Genomic DNA, 18,877 nt, shown 5'->3' on the forward strand with positions numbered 1-18,877 from the left:
AGATCAGTGCCAGGCAACAGCCTCCACCCCCTGGCCCAATCATAAAAGTCAGGAACAGCCCTATCTGGTCCCCATTTTCGAGTCAGCATCTGCCCAAAACCCAGGCAACAGTGCAGTGGAGCCTCTGCTAACTTCACCATGTTGGCCTCTTGGCTGCTTCTGGGGGCCATATTATTTTGCGTCTCAGCTCTGGTGGTGCTCTCTGTGTGGAAACAGAGGAAGATCTGTCGAAGCCTTCCCCCTGGACCCACCCCCCTGCCTCTCATCGGCAACTACCTGCAGCTCAACACTGAGCAGATGTATGACTCCCTCATGAAGGTACTGAGGCTGGGGACAAGGGGGAGAACATGGAGAGACTGAGACAGAGAAATACAGAAAGTGAGAGAGAAACAGAGAGAGGAAAGAGACAGAGAGATTGACCTATAAAAAGACACTCAAAGGAGCAAAGAGACAGTGAGATCCAAAGACAAATTAACAGGGAGAGATGCAGTAACAGAGAGAGTCACACAAAGAGTAACAGTGATAGAGACACAATCATGGAGTGCATTAGAAACACACAAAAGAGATACTCAGAAATAGAGACAGAAAAAATGACAAACTGGCAGAGATAGAGACAAAGTAGCAGAAAGGGAAAAGATGAAAACACATAATCCCAAAGAGACAGTGACACAGAGAGATGGACTCAGAGACATAGAGTGAGACACAGAAACACAAACATCAAAGACAGATGGAGACGGAGATAACTCTCATGTGCATCAGTAGCTTCCAGGGTGGTTGGAAGAAGGCTCTGGGAAAGTCAGACAGAAGGGGAGATGGAGGCAGAAAAATGTCTCTGCTTCTCACTACCGACTTGGGGAAGGTCTTTTCCATTCTCTAGTCCTCAGTTTCCTCTCCATAATGTGGACAGACTGGGTTAGATGGTCTCTAAGGGCAAAGTTTTATGATCTTATGGCAAAGATCCTCTAAGAAAAACATAGAACTTCTTCATGGGAGGGATGGGCAGATCTAGGTAGCATGAGAGAGATTCATAGGGATGGTGGAGAAGAGGCCAGGAAGGTGGGAGAGCCAGCCAGCGAGCTGGAGAGAGGACTCGAGGGAGAGGGTGGGAGGTGGAGATTTGAGAGCCCAGAGACATCTCTTGTTAAATATGGGGACTCCTATTCTCTCTGACCTGGCCATGAGCTTCGTTAGTTTCTCATAGCCCTGCAGAATTATTTTTTGAAAACCAGTGTAGGTGAGGGGCTCGGGATAGATATGCCCCATTATACTGGGAGGTCCTCAAGGGGTGGGACTGTCTTCGCCTTTATTTTTCTATCTGCAATGCCTTGCACAGAGTATATTTCTAACAATGCTTGCTCCCTTGACTTGTCATAGACAAAAAAACAGACAAAGAAGGAAAAAAACAACATGTTTTTGTTCTGATCTTGTTAAACAGAGTGTCCTGGCCTCATAGATTCAAAACTGGAATGAACAAGACAAGTCATGATATCCAAATACCTCACTTTACACATGAGAAAACTGAGGCAGAGGTGGAGTTACTTGCTCAGGGTCACACAGTTAGTAAGTGTTTGAGGAAGGATTTGAACCCAGGTCCCACCATGTTTCCTCTAAAAAAAAAAAAAGAAAAATTTATATATTGATACATATTTTACATATATGCATATTTACCCATGCATATACATTTTAAAATAAACAAAACTGTTTACAAGGATTCAAAATCCTCTTCCTTATTCCTTGTGTGCTGAAATGTTTGTGATGCCTAGGTCACAATTAGAAATTGTTCTGAAAGCAGCTGAGAGATGATGGGTGAGAGGTAATCTTTCAGGGAAGAGAACTAAGAAGGAGGAAACCATGGGGTTTAGAGACCATTTTCTGGTTATTCTGACTTCTCCATCCCCTTTAGATGGGGAAAAAATATGGACCTGTGTTTACAGTCCACCTGGGACAGAGGGTCATTGTAGTCCTGACTGGGTATGAGGCTGTGAAGGAGGCGCTGGTTGACCAAGCAGAAGAGTTCTCTGGTCGGGGACAGCAGCCCATCTTCGACTGGCACTTTAAGGGATTTGGTGAGTATCTGTATAGGGACATATACATGCACACTCACACACATACACACACCACACACAGACATACATATACAGACATCACACACATAGACACCTTCCACACACACCCCATACACATACACACCACATACATCCTCCCCCACACATGCACACACATGTACACACATAAACACACCTCAAGTGCACACACATTCCCCCCCACATTCATGCCACACACATAGACATACATATACACACACCACACACATCACACACATATACACCTTCCACACACACCCCATACACATACACACCACACACATCCCCTCCCACACATACACACACACACTCATTTGCACACCCCAATCCCACTAACAGCCTCCCACGTACTCTGTACACCAAACGTGCACACACACACATGCAGGCCAACGTGATCTCCTCTAGACTGCTGGTCAGGGTTCTGGATCTTCTCTCCTCACTTCCTCTGATGACCATTGCCTCCCTCAACCACCTGCTCCTCTCTGTTTCTCTTTCTTTCTCTGTTTTTCCACTTGTGTCTCCTCATATGTCTCCCTGTTTTTCCAGCCCTCTCCATTGCCTTGTTTCTTCATCTTTCTTGGTCTCTTGCTCTCTGCCCATCTCTTTGGCTATTCTTGTATTTCCTTCTCCCTGTATTTTTCATCTCTCCCTTGCCTCTCCTCTCCACACTTTTTCTTTCTCTTTCCTTCACCTTTCTCTGCCTTCTGTCTCTCTTTGACTTTATCTCCCTTTGACTTTCCATCTCTCTGTCTCTCAAGTTCCATATCTTTCTCTCTTTCCCTTTATCTCTCTCTCCTTGTCTGTTTCTGTCTCTCCTTGTTTATCTCCCCAGACCTCTTCATATGTTTGCCTTTCTGTTTCCCTCTGTTCATCCCCAGTGTTTCCATATGTTTCCTGATTTGTCTTCTTATCTCCCCATTCTTCCCCATTTCTCCTCCTTTCTTTGTCTCCCCATATCCCTCATATAGCTTTCCCTTTTGGTTTGATTCTTTCCTCCATCTCTCCCTGTCTGTCCTTCTCTCCCTATTTCTTCATCTCTGTCTCTCTGTCTTCCCATTTCCTCCCTCTCCCTATCCACTTTTCTGTCTTTTCCTCTCTCCCCATCAATCCAGTTCTTCCATGTCTCTCTTTGTGTCTCTTCTTATCTCCCCATTTCTCCTTGTTTTGAATTCTCTCACTACATGCCCATCTCCTCCACCAGCTTATCATTTTTTGTCTTTCCTCGTTTCACCTTCTTCCCTATGTCTCTGTCTTCTGCCTTCCCATTTCGCCCCCCTCCATCTCTCTGTCCCTCCCATCTCCCCATTTCTCTGTCTCTCCCTATATCCCTCTGTCTCCACACCTCCACTTGTTTTATTATTTCACGCTGTCTCTCCATCTCTCTTTTCATTTATGTCTTCGTATTTTTGCTCATCTCTCTCTATGTCTTTCTCTGTCTCTGTCTCTCTGTCTCTGTCTCTCTCTCTCTCCCCCTCCATTTCCCACTCTCTCCCTCCCTTTCTTTCTCTCCCACACACCTCTCACCCTATACCAGGACCTGGGATCCTGCAGGATCTCTGCTCTTCCCTGAGCTCCTTCCTCCCTCTTGCCAATGACCAGGTGTGATCTTCAGCAATGGAGAGAGGGCCCGGCAGCTCCGACGATTCTCCATCACCACCCTCAGGGACTTTGGCATGGGCAAGAGAGGCATTGAGGAGCGCATCCAAGAAGAAGCTGGCTTCCTCACTGAGGCTTTCCGAGGCACAAATGGTGAGTGGACCCTAAGAATATTCCAGAGCCTTGTGCCTGGTCAACATCAGCTATCTTTTTGCTGTTATTACTCGTTTCTTTCAATAATATCTGACTATCGAGATGCCATTTTGGAGGTTTTCTCGGCAAAGATACTGGAGTGAGTTGTCATTTTTTTCTCCACCTCATCTTACAGATGAGGAAAGTGAGGCAGAGGTCAAGTAATTGCCCATGTTTACACATCTAGCTTGAAGTCATATATAGGCTCAGGTCTTCATGACTTCAATAAACCAGTTAGCTGGTGCAGTGAATAAAGTACTGGACTTGATATCAGGAAGACTCATCATGAGTTCAAATCTGACCTCAGACACTTCCTAGCCATGTGGGCAAAACACTTAACCCTCTGTGCCTCCTTTTCTTCATCCACAAAATGAACTCGAGAAGAAACTGCCAAGAAAACCCCAAATGGGGCCATGAAGCATGAGACATGAATGAAATGACTGGACAGCAATGAGTGTGATCTATCTCTGTGCTGTTCTACATTCTCAACCTCTGAATAGGTGAGCTTGATCAGAGTTATCCCATCTATAAAAAAAGGGTTTTGGACAAGATGGCTGCAAAGGTCTTTTCCAGCTGACATGCTGAATAAGGGGAGGCAGTCTGGATTCCTGAAAGGGCCCTGAACTTAGAATCAGGAGAACTAGACATGGATCCCAGCTTTACCACTTGTTATCTGAACAAGTTCCCTTCCCTGTGTGGGCCTCAGTTTCACTTCATTTTAGGACAGCCCTGGAGTACAAAGGCAGGGATAGATGAGGGAGATGTGTGTGTGTGTGTGTGTGTGTGTGTGTGTGAGAGAGAGAGACAGAGAGACAGAGAGACAGAGAGACAGAGAGAGACAGAGACAGAGGGGGAACTGTTCCTCTAGCATCTAATCTCCCTTCTCCTTGGAATTTGGGGATGGGGACAATGACTGTCCTTTGGAGGGCCAGAAAACTGAGTGTCTGTCTTTCTCTGTCTCTACCTCTCTTCCTTCTCTATCACTGTCCAATCTCTATGGATCCTCCTCTTTAGAAGTACACAGCTCCACCTCACTTTTTCAGCTTCATCTCTCTCTTCCTCTCTCTCCAACCCTGGATCCATGTATGTGTTGGCCTCTACTTCTATGGTGGTCTATGTTTCTTTTTTCTCTTTTTCCTATTAACCCCTCTTGCTCTCTCTACCTCTGGCCTCTTTCTCCCTGGATCTTCTTTGTCATTATATCACTGTGCTTCCTTATCACTCTACCCAAAGGAATGTAAATTTTGACCTCAGAAATCTTGCAAGATATTTGAGATTTTTAAACTAGGTTTCTTTCTTTTTTTTATTTAAATTTAAGTTTTCAACATTCATGTCTACAAAATTTTGGGTTCCAAATTTTCTCCCCATTTCTCCCCTCCCCCTGCCCAAAATGCTGTGCATTCTAATTACTTCTATCACTAATCTGCCCTCCCTTCTAACATTCCTCCCTTCCCTTATCCCCATCTTCTCTTTTGTCCTGTAGGGCAAGATAACTTTCTATACCCCATTGCCTGTATATCTCATTTCCCAGTTGTATGCAAGAATAATACTCAATAGTTGTTCCTAAAATTTTGAGTTCCAACTTCTCTTCTTCCCTCCCTCCCCACCCATCCCCTGTGGGAGGGCAAGCAATTCAATATAGGCCATACCTGTGAGGCTTTACAAATGACTTCAATAATAGTCATGTTGTGCAAGACTAACTATATTTCCCTCCATCCTACCCTGCCCCTCATTTCTTCTGCTCTCTCTTTTGACCCTGTCCCTCTCCAAGAGTGTTGACTTCTAATTTCTCCCTCCTCCCACTGCCCTCCCTTCCATCCTCCCCCCCCACCCTGCTTATCCCCTTCTCCCCAACTTTCCTGTATTGTAAGATAGGTTTTCATACCAAAATGAGTGTGAATTTTATTTCTTCCTTTAGTCAAATGTGATGAGAGTAAGTTTCATGTTTTTTCTCTCACCTCCCTGCTTTTTTCCTCCACTGAAAAGTCTTTACTTGCGTCTTTTATGAGAGATGATTTGCCCCATTCCATTTCTCCCTTTCTTCTCCCAATATATTTCTCTCTCACCGCTTAATTTCATTTTTTAAGGTATGGTCCCATCTTATTAAATTCACCCTGTGCTCTCTGTCTCTGTCTCTGTCTCTCTTTCTCTGTGTGTGTGTGTGTGTGTGTGTGTGTGCGTGTGTGTGTAATCCCACCAACTACCCAGATACTGAAAAAAGTTTCAAGAGTTATAAGTACTGTCTTCCCATGTAGGATGTAAACAGTTCAACTTTAGTAAGTCCCTTATGACTTCTCTTTGCTGTTTACCTTTTCATGCTTCTCTTCATTCTTGTGTTTGAAAGTCAAATTTTCTTTTCAGCTCTGGTCTTTTCATCAAGAATGCTTGAAAGTCCTCTATTTCATTGACAGACCATTTTTCCCCCGGAGTATTATACTCAGTTTTGCTGGGTAGGTGATTCTTGCTTTTAGTCCTACTTTCTTTGATTTCTGGAATATCATATTCCACGCCCTTCGATCCCTTAATGTAGAAGCTGCTAGATCTTGTGTTATCCTGATTGTATTCCCACAATATTTGAATTGTTTCTTTCTGGCTCCTTCAAATATTTTCTCCTTGACCTGGGAACTCTGAAATTTGGTCACAATGTTCCTAGGAGTTTCTCTTTTTGGATTTCTTTCAGGAGGTGATGGGTGGATTCCTTGAGTGCTTATTTTACCCCCTGGTTCTAGAATATCAGGGCAGTTTTCCTTGATAATTTCATGAAAGATGATGTCTAAGCTCTTTTTTGATCATGGCTTTCAGGTAGTCCCATAATCTTTAAATTGTCTCTCCTGGATCTATTTTCCATGTCAGTTGTTTTTCCAATGAGATATTTCACATTATCTTCCATTTTTTAATTCTTTTGATTTTGTTTTGTGATTTCTTGATTTCTCATAAAGTCATTAGCCTGCATCTGTTCCATTCTAATTTTGAAAGAACTATTTTCTTCAGTGAGCTTTTGAACCTCCTTTCCCATTTGGTTAATTCTTCTTTTTAAAGCATTCTTCTCCCCATTGGCTTTTTAGACCTCTTTTGCTAACCGAGTTAGCCTATTTTTCAAGATGTTATTTTCTTCAGCATTTTTTTTGGATCTCCTTTAGCAAGGTGTTGACCTGCTTTTCATGCTTTTCTTGCATCTCTCATTTCTCTTCCCAGTTTTTCCTCCACCTCTCTTACTTGATTTTCAAAATCCTTTTTGAGCTCTTCCATGGCCTGAGACCAGTGAATATTTATTTTGGATGTTTGGGATACAGAAGTCTTGACTTTTACATCTTTCCCTGATGGTAAGCATTGTTTTTCCTCATCAGAAAGGATGGGAGAAGATATCTGTTCACCAAGAAAGTAACCTTCTATAGTCTTATTTTTTTTCCCCTTTTTTGGGCATTTTCCCAACCAGTTACTTGACTTTTGGGTACTTTCTCAAGAGTAGGGTATACTCTGGGAATGTGTAAAATCTCATTTCCTCCAAAGTGGCACAATCAAGTGTGCACACTGGTCTGGGAGCAGAGAGAGATTTCTGTGTCCAGAATCTCAGCGGGGGGGGGGGGGGGGGGAAGGTTGGGGTTTGGGATTCATTCAAGCTATGGGGGGAGGGCCACCATTCAATTCGAGACAAAGACCAGTTCCCTCAGGGCCTCTACACAGGGCCAAGATAATGATTAGCTCCTTAGTACCCCCAGGGGTTTTTACTACCAACAATGGATGCGGGCTGCTGTGGAGGCTGTCATGAGAACTGCTGGCACCCACCGGATGTGGCCTCTGCGCCAGCCTCTGCCTGAGGCCAGAGCTATGGGAAGGCCCTTCTCCCTTCTGGGCCAGCTGAAAAAACCCCGTCACTGACCTTTGGTGCCTGTGGGTTGAGGGATCTGTGAACCTGCTGCTACTGGGACTGGGGATTCTGCCCCCGAGGGCTGTACACAAGCTGCATAGCCAAGGCTGGGCTGGACTCCACTCCGAGTCTGGTGGAACAGACGTTTCCCATGGGCCTTTTAGGTCACCCTGTGCTAGAAATCTCCTCCACTCTGTTGTTCTCCACTTCTGCTGCTCCTAAATTTGTTGAGACTCCCTCTCTACAGGTATTTTATGGGCTGTGTGGGGAGAGCCTCCATATGTGTGCCTTTCTACTACACCATCTTGGCTCTGCCCCCTAAATGCTTGTCACTAGATTTCTTTCTTAAGGACTATGCATTAAACCCATATCACTCAGACTTTCTTTGACTGACCAACAATAGATTTCTTGTCAAGCCTCATTTGACTCAGAGTGAATATAAATTGCAATTGTTTCTGTTTTGGCCAAAAACACCAAGGGTCTCCTCCTCTCAGATTGATTTTTTCATACGTGAAAGAGGTCATTCTATGTCTCATTTCTTACTTAGCCTTAATTGCTGATTGGGCATTACCTCAGCCTGACACTTGTTAAAAATCTAAGCTTAAGAAGGTCAAGGTCTCTCACTTGTATCAGGGCCATCTCCAATTGTCCTGATCAATATCTGCCTCTGGATACAGATGGCTCTGGAGGACCAGAGAGCAACTTTGAACAGCCCTCCCTCACTTAAATTCAATCCACTTGCATGTCATTGCATCACTTCCCTGATGTTATGGCCCTTTTTGAAGAAAGAAGGACAAATAACAACAATAGTCCTGATTTCTGTGTCTCTGTTGACCTGTCTGGGCTAAAGGAGCTGCCATCGACCCCACCTTCTTCCTGAGCCGCGCTGTCTCCAATGTCATCTGCTCCATTGTCTTTGGTGATCGATTTGAATTTGAGGACAAACAGTTCCTGTCCCTGTTGCGTATGATGCAGGGGAGCTTCCAGTTCACAGCCACATCCATGGGACAGGTGACCTCCAAGACCTCTGTCCCACCCACTTGGGTCTTGACTTATCTTCATCCCTTAATCCTTTACTTTCCTGTATCTCCTGTACCCTATTTCACAATCTGACTCCATGATCCCAGTCTGACTGTATGCCCTTTCCTGACCACCCATTCTCAATGATGACCCTCATTGATACCGTAAACTTTCATCTTTCATGATGATTACCCCCCCCCCCCCACCCCCCGGATTCTTCCCACATCCTTCAGGCATCTACCCAAGGGTCCTGTACTGCATGACTTCTTTTGTGGCATTCCCAGCTATTTGAGATGTTCTCTGGAGTGATGAAGCTCCTGCCCGGGCCACAGCAGCAAGCATTCAAGGAATTGCAAGGACTGGAAGATTTCATCACTGACAAGGTCCAGGAGAATCAGGCCACCCTGGACCCTAAATCTCCCCGAAATTTCATTGACTCCTTCCTGATCAAGATGCAGGAGGTAATGGTCCAGTAGACAGGTGACAATGGAGGGGATGGACTGAGATCTCAGAACAAGGATGTTATGGATCTTTTGGGGAATCCCCAGACATTGGGAAGTGGACTTCACAGACATTGGGCAGCAGATCTCTGAAGTGAGCACTAAGCATGAGCACACATTAGGTGGCAAATCTCATGCTTCCAGAGGCACGGCTCAAAAGTATCTTGTGGCACATGTCAGGAGGTACGTTCAAAAACATCCCAGAGTCAGGAAGTAACACAGAGCGCAGATTGAGATACACCAACGACATCTGAAGGTCATTGCCATCTTGGGGTTATAATGGCAAAGAGAGAAAAACAAAATTATAAATAGAGAAAGTGAGACAGAGACAGGGGACATGGCGTAATAGAAACAGAGACAGAAAGATGAAGACAGATGCAGAAACAGAAACAGAAAATGGAGAACAGAAACACGTGAATACAAGGTTAACACAAAGAAATGTTCCCGTTCTCTACGCTCCCTGCCCCTTTAGACTTTCACAAGCTATGTGAAGGGACTTGGGGTATGAGGAACCCAATCATCTAGTCTCAGCAGCCTTGCCTGTCTCTCTGCATAAGGTCTTGGGAAGTGCTTTCCTCTTCCTGGGTCCCTGTCTCTTCATCTATAAAATGTGGGATGGAGCACATTAAATTATTGTTTTTGTCCTGGAGGGACGAAGAAGGAGCAATGAGAGAAATGGTAAATGGAGGAATTTAAATATCCTGGAGAAAAGACTTCCTAACAATGAGAACTGTCCAAAAGTGTGATGAGCTCCCCAGAGAACTAGCAGGTTCCCCCTGTTTGGAGGTCTTTCAACAGAGGCTGTATGACCACTTTTCAGGAAGCTCAAGGTGAGGGTTTTCATGGTTGCTAAAGTCTCTTCCAGCTCTATAATTCTGGGATTCTGGAAGACACCATACTGTAGTGGGTAGGGCTATAGACTCAGAAGGCACACATTTCTGGGTTCAAATATCACCTCAGATAGCTACATTCATCTGTACAGGTCCCAGTCTCTGTGCCTTAACTTTCTGATGAGAGTGGTTGGATTTTACAATTTCTAAGGTGCTTTTCCACACTAAATCTTTGTTCAGCTATATTCTGAGAACAGAGATGTATTTGAGTTCCTTAGAAGTGAGATAACCCAGAGAATTCAGGTGCCAATGAAGGATCTCATTGCTGGAACTCAAGGAAATTAAGCTGGCATTTGGGAAAATTAGGCGTTGAGGTTGAAGAGTCTAGAGGTGATGCAAGTGTGTGTATGTGGGGTTCAGGTCACCTGAGGTGTGTCCACATTTTCCTCTCAGGAAAAGAAAAATCCAAACGCAGAATTCGACATGAGGAACTTGGTCAGCACCACTTTGAACCTCTTTTTGGGGGGCACTGAGACTGTTAGCACAACCCTTCGCTATGGCTTCCTTGTGCTAATGAAGCATCCAGAGGTAGAAGGTGAGCCCCCTTCCCATAGTTCACTTAGAAGTCCTTTGGTGTCCTGGGATGTGCCCAGAACATATTACATCCATCAATCCATCCCTCCATCCATCCCTCCATCCATACATGCATGCATACATGCATGCATGCATACATACATACATACATACATACATACATACATACATACAGAAACACTCGCACATGCACACGTCATCATTTTCATCATCATCGTTTATGGAACATGGATTATCCTCTTCACTCCTCGTCCCAGCCTCCTCTTACATCAGGATATACCCACCCTCCACATGACATCTGCTCCCTTGGGACTTCCCCAGGTTCTCTCTGACCCTCCTGAATGCTATTTCCTCACCCCACCAAACACAGCCAAAATCCATGAGGAGATTGATCGGGTGATTGGACAGAACCGACCACCCAAGTTTGAGGACAAAGCCAAGATGCCATACAGAGGCCGTCATCCATGAGATCCAAAGGTTTGCACATATCATCCCCATGGGTGTGCCCCGGAGAGTCACGAAGGACACCAAATTCCGGGGCTACCTTATTCCCAAGGTAGGAGTCCCTCACTCTTAGCATCTCCAGCTCCAACATCTACATCCTTCTGCCCCAGAACCTTCTCCATTTCTGTCATCCTTTAAATGCCCGTATATGTTCTGACACCTGAGAGTTTCCTCATTCTCTTCTCTTAAGTCTCCTCATCCTGTCTTGTGTCTCCTGGAAACTCACTTGTGCACTATATTAGCAGGTCCATCCATCTGTCTTGCTCCGATTCCAATATTCTCCTGAGAATAATTTTGATATCTCTACTCAATTTGATCAACATTTGGTTAGTTCATTGTGATTTATGGGTATTAGTGATTGTCTAGAAGAAAGATAAAGAGAGAATTAAGTTTCGTTGTTAGCATAAGAATAATTTAGGTCTGAATGAATTAACCCATTATGTATTGATGATTACACTGCTTTTACCTGGTAGATTTATATTATACCAATTTGTTTGTTATTTAGGCTTGTATTAACCTGTGTTAGGAATGGATTGAGATTTGTATCACACCTCACCCCGCCCCGACCCTCTGTGCTCTAAGAGCAGCTATACACCAGAAAAACACGGATTCTCCATTTTACTTTGTTCTTTTGCCTCCAATGTTCAAAATATGCTAGTAGAAATTCCCAGAATTCTCTTGTCTAGTCATTCACTAAACACTCATGATTGATGATGTGTGAAAAGCCTAATGACTAAATTTTGGTGATTGATGGACTTTTCTCCTTGACCAGTCATTTAGACTTCCCCTTTTGGAACTGACCCATGGACCGACTGGACCACCTGGTTCTATTTTTAGTGCTCTCATTCCCTGTAAATATTTGTCACCTTCAAGCAGAAGGGGTCCCTGAATGTAGAGTCTTGAATCCAATTCATTAAGCACCACCAGTCTTCCTAATGCACTGATACATGTTAAGAGCTCTGTCTCAGCTTCCCTTTATTGCAGAATGCTTTTTTGTGGGTCACACTTTTCTCTAATGTACTCTCAGTTAACTTCTCTTAATCCCATTCTCTCTCTCTCTCTCTCTCTCTCTCTCTCTCTCTCTCTCCTTTTATGTTTTCAACAAGTTAGTCTAAATCCTTAAATATAATGATTTTAATTTCCTGATTTGAAACGAAGGAAACAGTTATATATTAAGTGCCTCCTATGTGCCAGTCACTATGTTACGCACTTTATAAATATCTCATATGATCTTCACAACAGACCCACAAGGTAGGTGTTATTATTATTTTTGTTATGAGGGTGACAAATGAGAAAATTGAATCCGACTGAGACTTAGTGACTTACCCAGGGTCACGCACTTTGTAAGTGTCTGAAGTGGAATTTGAACTTGGGTCTTCCTGACTTGTGGACCACTATTCTACCCACTGCACCACTTAGCTCCTTCTAAAGTTCTGAAATATTCTCCTTTTTTGAATTAGCAAAAAAAAAAAAAAAAAAGTGAACCTCAGTGCTGTCATGTCAAAATGTGTGGTCATGAATTGTATGTATGCCAAGAGGGTCTTTCTTGTAATCGAAGCAGGATTAATTGCCCAGCCAAGATATTGCTTTCCCGCTTATATTGATTGATTGTCAAATGAGACAAATTTTAAGTTTTTCTCCTTGCATGTTGTATATAGTAAACTTAGCCTGTTTCAAAGACTTAGTTTCAGGATGTAGGTTGAAAAATAGTTTTATTAATAGCACTTGCCCAGGAGGTAATAATCCCAGAATGTGATCAGTGTAAATGAAGTACAAGTTTGGAAAGAACCTAGGATGGAAAAGGATATTGAAATGAAGAGAAAGTGTGTTTGAATGAAAAGCCACCTTGTGGCTGAAAAAATGAAGACAGCAATAGCACATGTTGTTGTTTGACTCAGAGCAGATAACTTATTATCTTTTAGCACACCCTTGGGGCTGCCCCTTCAACTTGAACTAATAGGTTGGGTCTCCAGAGGGCAGCTAATGCCCCGGGGTTCAAGATACTTTGTGAGTCCACACTCTTAAAATGAGAGCTCAGAAGTCCCCACTGGTAAAGTTACTTTTCATAGTCTGGCAGTAGAGAGTTACCCCAAAGAAAAATGCTTACAGAAACGATATCATAAAAACAATAGTAATAAACATTTCCTCCTCCCCATAAACCTGGGGAATACTCTTTCACAACTCCACCAACTGAAACTGGAAAGAATGGCCGTACAATTAGAATACACTTGGAGTGATGCACAAGCTTAGAGAACACGTGACCAAGACAAACCAGACCTCTGGGGCTATGGAGCTGAATGTCCTTTCCCTTAGTGTGGTGTCCTCATGCTACTTCTCCTGGACATAGAGTCTATTAAGGAGGTCTCCTAACTGAGTCTTTGGACTGGTTTGACTCTGAAGTTTGAATCTCACCTTTGAGGATTTTTTTTTCTCATCCTCTCTGTTCCCAACCTCCTACTCAGTCATTAGTTCTGATGCAAATCAGTATGACCAATGGTGGTGAAGGGAAGAGAAAGATATTCTCTCTTCCCTTCCTTCCCTTACCTCTTATCCTCTCATACAGATGAAATTACAAGAGCAAAGATTCTTAAGAGTTTGGTTATTTCTTCATTGCTGTCTCTTCTTTTGACTGCCAGAGGTCACGCTCCTCAAAGCTGCTTACTGTATGCAATGAGTCCAGACCAGAGAAGCTCCAGTTTTACAGGCCACCAAAGGCATAGTTGTTCTTCTGTCAGTCAAAGGCAAGCTGCCCCTCCAAAGAATCCAAAGACAATATTTTCATTCTAAAGGGCTGACAAAGTGTAAATCCCTGTTGGTCTTGGGACTTTCCCCTTCTGTTGCAAATGAAATGGAGAAGGGGGAAATGAATTGATTAGGGGTGTTCTGACCAACACCACCTCCCATTATACTCAGGATTATCACTGTTAATATAATTCAATTCTTATTAATTTTCTCTTTCAATCATTCAATCAGCAAGATGAGCAAGGTACTGAAACTGATGGGAATACAAAGGCAAAAATGAAACAGGCCTTGCCCTCAAGGACCTTACATTCTATCAGGGCAAACAACATTTGTCTGTATATTGGGATACAATAACAAGGCTAAGGATTGGGCTTAGGATTTCATTGACACAAGGGACTCCCTCTGCTGATTCAGATTGGCACCTTCTCTGCAAATTTCAGTCTTAAGGCTAAGTTACTTGCTCAGTAGCTAGTATGTGTTGGAGACGACTTGAACTTGGTTATTCCTCCATCTGAGACTAGCTTTCATTACACTCTATGACCTTATTGCTTCAGAAGGAAAGCATTCTCTGTCTCTCTCTCTCTCTCTGTTTCTCTCTCTGTCTCTTTCTGACTCTCTGTTTCTGTCTCTGTCTCTTTCTCTCTCCCCCCTTTCCCAGGTTCTCTCCCTGTCTTTGTCTCCTCTTCTTCTGCCCTCCTCTCTTCCCCTGATCAATCATTTTCTTTCTTGATCTCTCTCACTTCCAATCTAGGGCACAGAAGTTTTTCCCATGCTTGGTTCAGCACTGTGGGACACCAACTTCTTTGCTTGCCCTGAAGCCTTCAACCCTCAACACTTTCTGGATGAAGAGGGCCAGTTCAAGAAGAGTGATGCCTTTGTCCCCTTCTCCATTGGTGAGCAGGAAAGCCTTCTCTCTTCCCTTCCATGATCCCCACTCTCATCTCTAGTATCAACCAGTATGGACAGAGCCTAGTTAATTCTTCCTCTCTTTCAATCTACTTTTAGTTCATCCTGTTACCACTCAGGTAAATTTCCATTGACTAAGTTTCTTAAGTGGGAGTGGGATCGTTTCTGATAGACCCCAGAGGAGGGTCAAGTGTTCCAGAAAGTACACCCCCCCCCCCCAAATCACTAGAGTTCCTTCTTCGTTAAGGAAGTACTTACAATAGAAAGAGTCCTCACCCTGGAGTCAAAAGCCTTTGGTCAAGTCCCCTCTCTAAAATTCCCTACCTTGGTGACCTTAGGCAAATCCCTTCATCTCCCTGGACCTCATTTTCCTCATCTGTGAAACTCAGGCCTGGGACTCTGGAGGGGCCGAGGTCCTTTCCAACTAAGTATCTATCATCTCAGAACTCTATGAGTCTGTAACTTTGGCCAAGTACCTTCCCTTCTCTGGACCTCAGTTTCCTCATTTGTAAAATGAGATTGTTGAACTAGATGGCATTTAAGATTTTTTTCCATTTTAATATTCAGTCCAACAAGTTCTTATGATATGGGAGGGGGCGAAGACTAGGAAAAATTGTCTCTGCCCTCAAGGAGTTTACATTCTACTAGAGAGGGCCAAGTTTAGGTAGAAAAGAGAAGTAATTAAAAAACAATTTGCAAATGGAGAGTACTGACTACTAAGACAATGAAGAAAGGCTTCCTGTTGGAGATGGTACTAAAGTGACTTGGTAGGAAGTTAAGGATCTTAAAAGCAGGGGGGAGGAGAAGGACATTCAAGCTTAGAGCTGCTTTGAAGAAAGTGGAATGATCAATTTAGGCAATAGCAAATACACCCATTAGTTGAGAATGCAGAAATCCAGATGAGGAATTCTGTGAGATTGGGAAGGATAGAATCAAGGGAACAAGATGGAGGAGGGCTCCTGCTTTGACAGACCATGGAGCAAAGACAGAGAGAACAGAGGATGGTATAGACAGCTTGGGAAGTGTTCCATAGGTTGGAAGAGGGATCTCCCAAGGGATGGCTCTCATTGTGTCTTCAGAAGAAGCAAAGAGCTCTGCTGAGGAGGAGGTGTAGGAACGTTGAGGAACAAAAGCAACTACATGTGGCAAAGGTTCTCCTACTTCTGATGTCCTGTCCTCCATAATTAGGGTGTGACAGTTGGACATTGACCTGGGGCATCAAAATTCAGTAGATATTAATAGCACTTGTGGTCTTCATCAGCTTAAAAACAAACAAAAAAAAACAGAGTAGCCAGTTATCAAGAAGAATTAAACAAAGGAAGAAGTCTTTTGTGGCACCACACTCAAACATGTTCTGTACTACATGTTTTTTTCTAAGTTATCTACCAATGCTGACGTTCTCTAGCCTAAGATCCCTCCCAGCTATGATTTTTCTCGGTTTTAATGTCATTTCCATGTCTGGCAATTTTTTCCCTCTAGGGGATTGTAGACTTAAGGCTCGAAGTTACCTCGGGGCCATAAAGTCCAAATCTCTAATTCTGAGGGTGAGAGAGGGAAAGTGATTTACTCAAAGTGATGCAATTAGTCAACATCCAATTTATCACTAGACCACTTTCCATTGTGCCTTCTAATTTTCTCCCAGTTCTGACATTCTCTCTTCTAAGGAAGGGTCCTTAGCCCCTGGGAGAGCCCAGGACTGACACTCTGTCTTCTAAGGACACTTCAAACTCTAAGGGCCTTCCCCACTCTGACCAGCTCTGACTCTGGCTCTTTAGGCAAACGTTACTGTTTTGGTGAAGGTTTGGCCAGAATGGAGCTGTTCCTCTTCCTCACTACCATCCTGCAGAGCTTTCATTTACAGTCCCCACTCCCAAAAGAGGCCATCGATATCTCCCCCATGGCGGTGAGCTTTGCCACCATACCCCGCACCTACACCATGTCATTCCTGCCTCGATGATGAGACTGAGCCCAGACAGCCACAGCAGAAACACAGGAACTATTGCGACTCCTGGGTGGTGGTGGTTTAGGATGTGTTAATAAAGTCTGAGACCCCAGGCAGCTCTCTTGTCGCTTTGTTCAGCTCCTAAAAACTGTAACACAGCATAGAACTCATTCAATATAATCCCTTCAAGTTACAGATGAGGTGACTGTGGGGAAGTGACTTGTTCCAGGGCATACAGAGAGTAAAGAAAAAAGTGAAACTGGAAGCTTACAAAGGAGTTTTGCCTTGCATCATACCACTCCCTTTTGACTAATTTCTATCTTAGTCTCTGTCTCTTTCTCCCCTTCTCTCTGCCTCTGTCACTCTGACATCTATCTTTGTCTCCCCTGGCTCTTTCCTCTGTCTTTCACTATCCTTGAATGTTTCTCTGCTGCTATGTCTTTCTCGATCTCTCTCTTTTCCAATGTCTGTCTCTCTATGACTACGTCTCTGTCTCTACTCCTGCATCTCTGTGTGTGTCTCTCTACAGCTCTCCTATCACAGAGAAGATTCCTTTGGGAGGAAGGGTTAGGTCATAAATGTTCATCAACAAACGTGATCACTCAAGGAATGACAAATAGCTTCTATATAAAGGTAGAAAAATTGAGGCCAAAAAAGGGGAAGGAGTTTACTTAAGACCAAGGCAGAAAGTTAGGTGGCATAATAAATTAAGTACCAGATCCGAAATCTCATTTTCCTGAGTTGAAATACAGCTTCTGACACTAACTGGGTAATCTTGGGCAAGTCACTTAACCCTGTTTACGTCACTTTCTCATCTGTAAAATGAGGTGGAGAATTGTAACGCCAAACAATCCAGTACACTTGAGGGTTGTTGTTGTGAATATATACATATACATGTACATATACATATACATACATACATGTACAAACACAGAGACATATATATTATATATATATTCTTTTTTTAGGGTTGAATTGCACTGTATAATGAGCACTCTATTCAACACTAAAACTTATTCAAGAAACTAAAGCATTCATAATTCAAAACAACATGACAACTTATTACCAGGGTGGCCACATGGCCTTAAGGAGTCATCAAATTATGACACAAATGAGACACAACATAGCATTCCACTTTGTACTTATTTATACAATCAGGGGATCCCAGGTTAAGGTCATCTCTTACTCTGCACATCCCCAGGGGTAGGAAAGAACATAATATACTCTGCCCCTAGGTCACAATAAGTTACCATCCCCTCAATTCAGTGTCCAAGTAAAGTTCCCTTGGGAGTGTGTCCTCTCCATGTTGCTGTTGCAAGTTTCCACCTGTCACTCTCAGGTGCACACGTACTCTAATGAGCCAAGTTCTAATACTGGTACAGTCCCCACTTTCAAGTCCTGATCAACAGTTGGGTGGCAAAGTCAACAAGGAGCTACAGCACATTCTCGATTGCACCATAGACAGCTCCACCGCCTGAGTCCCAACCTATTGCAGGAGAATGCAGCAGGAAAGCAGGCTCACTGCTCCTGCCCTGCTGCAAAGTTTCCATCTCTATTTCAGGCTGAGTCCCAAGTTCCATGGTTCCTTCTCCTGCAGGCACATCTTCAAAAATGAAAAGGGTGAATTCACTACTAGTGAAGCAGAAATTAAAGCAATAATTAAGAGCTACTTTGCCCAGTTGTATGTCAAAAAATCAGACAATCTAAATGAAATGAATGATTTTTAAAAATGTATCTTACCCACGTCAACAGAAGAGGAAATAGAATACTTAAGTAACTCCATTTTAGAAAAAGAATTTGAACAAGCCATCAATGAATCTCCTAAGGAAAAATTCTAATGTCCAGATGGAATTACAAGGGAATTCTACCAAACATTTAAAGAACAATTTACTCCAATACTACACAAACTATTTGAGAAAATAGGTAAAGAAGAGTCCCAACAAATTACTTTTATGACACAAATATGTTGCCAATATCTAAATCAAGAATAGCCGAAACATAGAAGGAAAATTATGGACCAATTTTCCTCATGAATATTGATGGAAAAAATTTTGAAAATACTAGAGAGGCACTTGCAGCAGTATAGCACAAGGATTATA

The 18,877-nt window shown here is 43.3% G+C and overlaps 1 pseudogene; it reads left to right on the plus strand.

Annotated features, from left to right (window-relative positions):
• The first annotated feature begins 59 nt into the window (after window positions 1-59).
• Window positions 60-16,894, plus strand: LOC140503854 (cytochrome P450 2A5-like; annotated as a pseudogene).
• The last annotated feature ends 1,983 nt before the right edge of the window (window positions 16,895-18,877 follow it).

The sequence above is a fragment of the Notamacropus eugenii genome, chromosome 5 (genome assembly GCF_028372415.1).
Source record: "Notamacropus eugenii isolate mMacEug1 chromosome 5, mMacEug1.pri_v2, whole genome shotgun sequence".
In the NCBI taxonomy this organism is placed as follows: Eukaryota; Metazoa; Chordata; class Mammalia; order Diprotodontia; family Macropodidae; genus Notamacropus; species Notamacropus eugenii.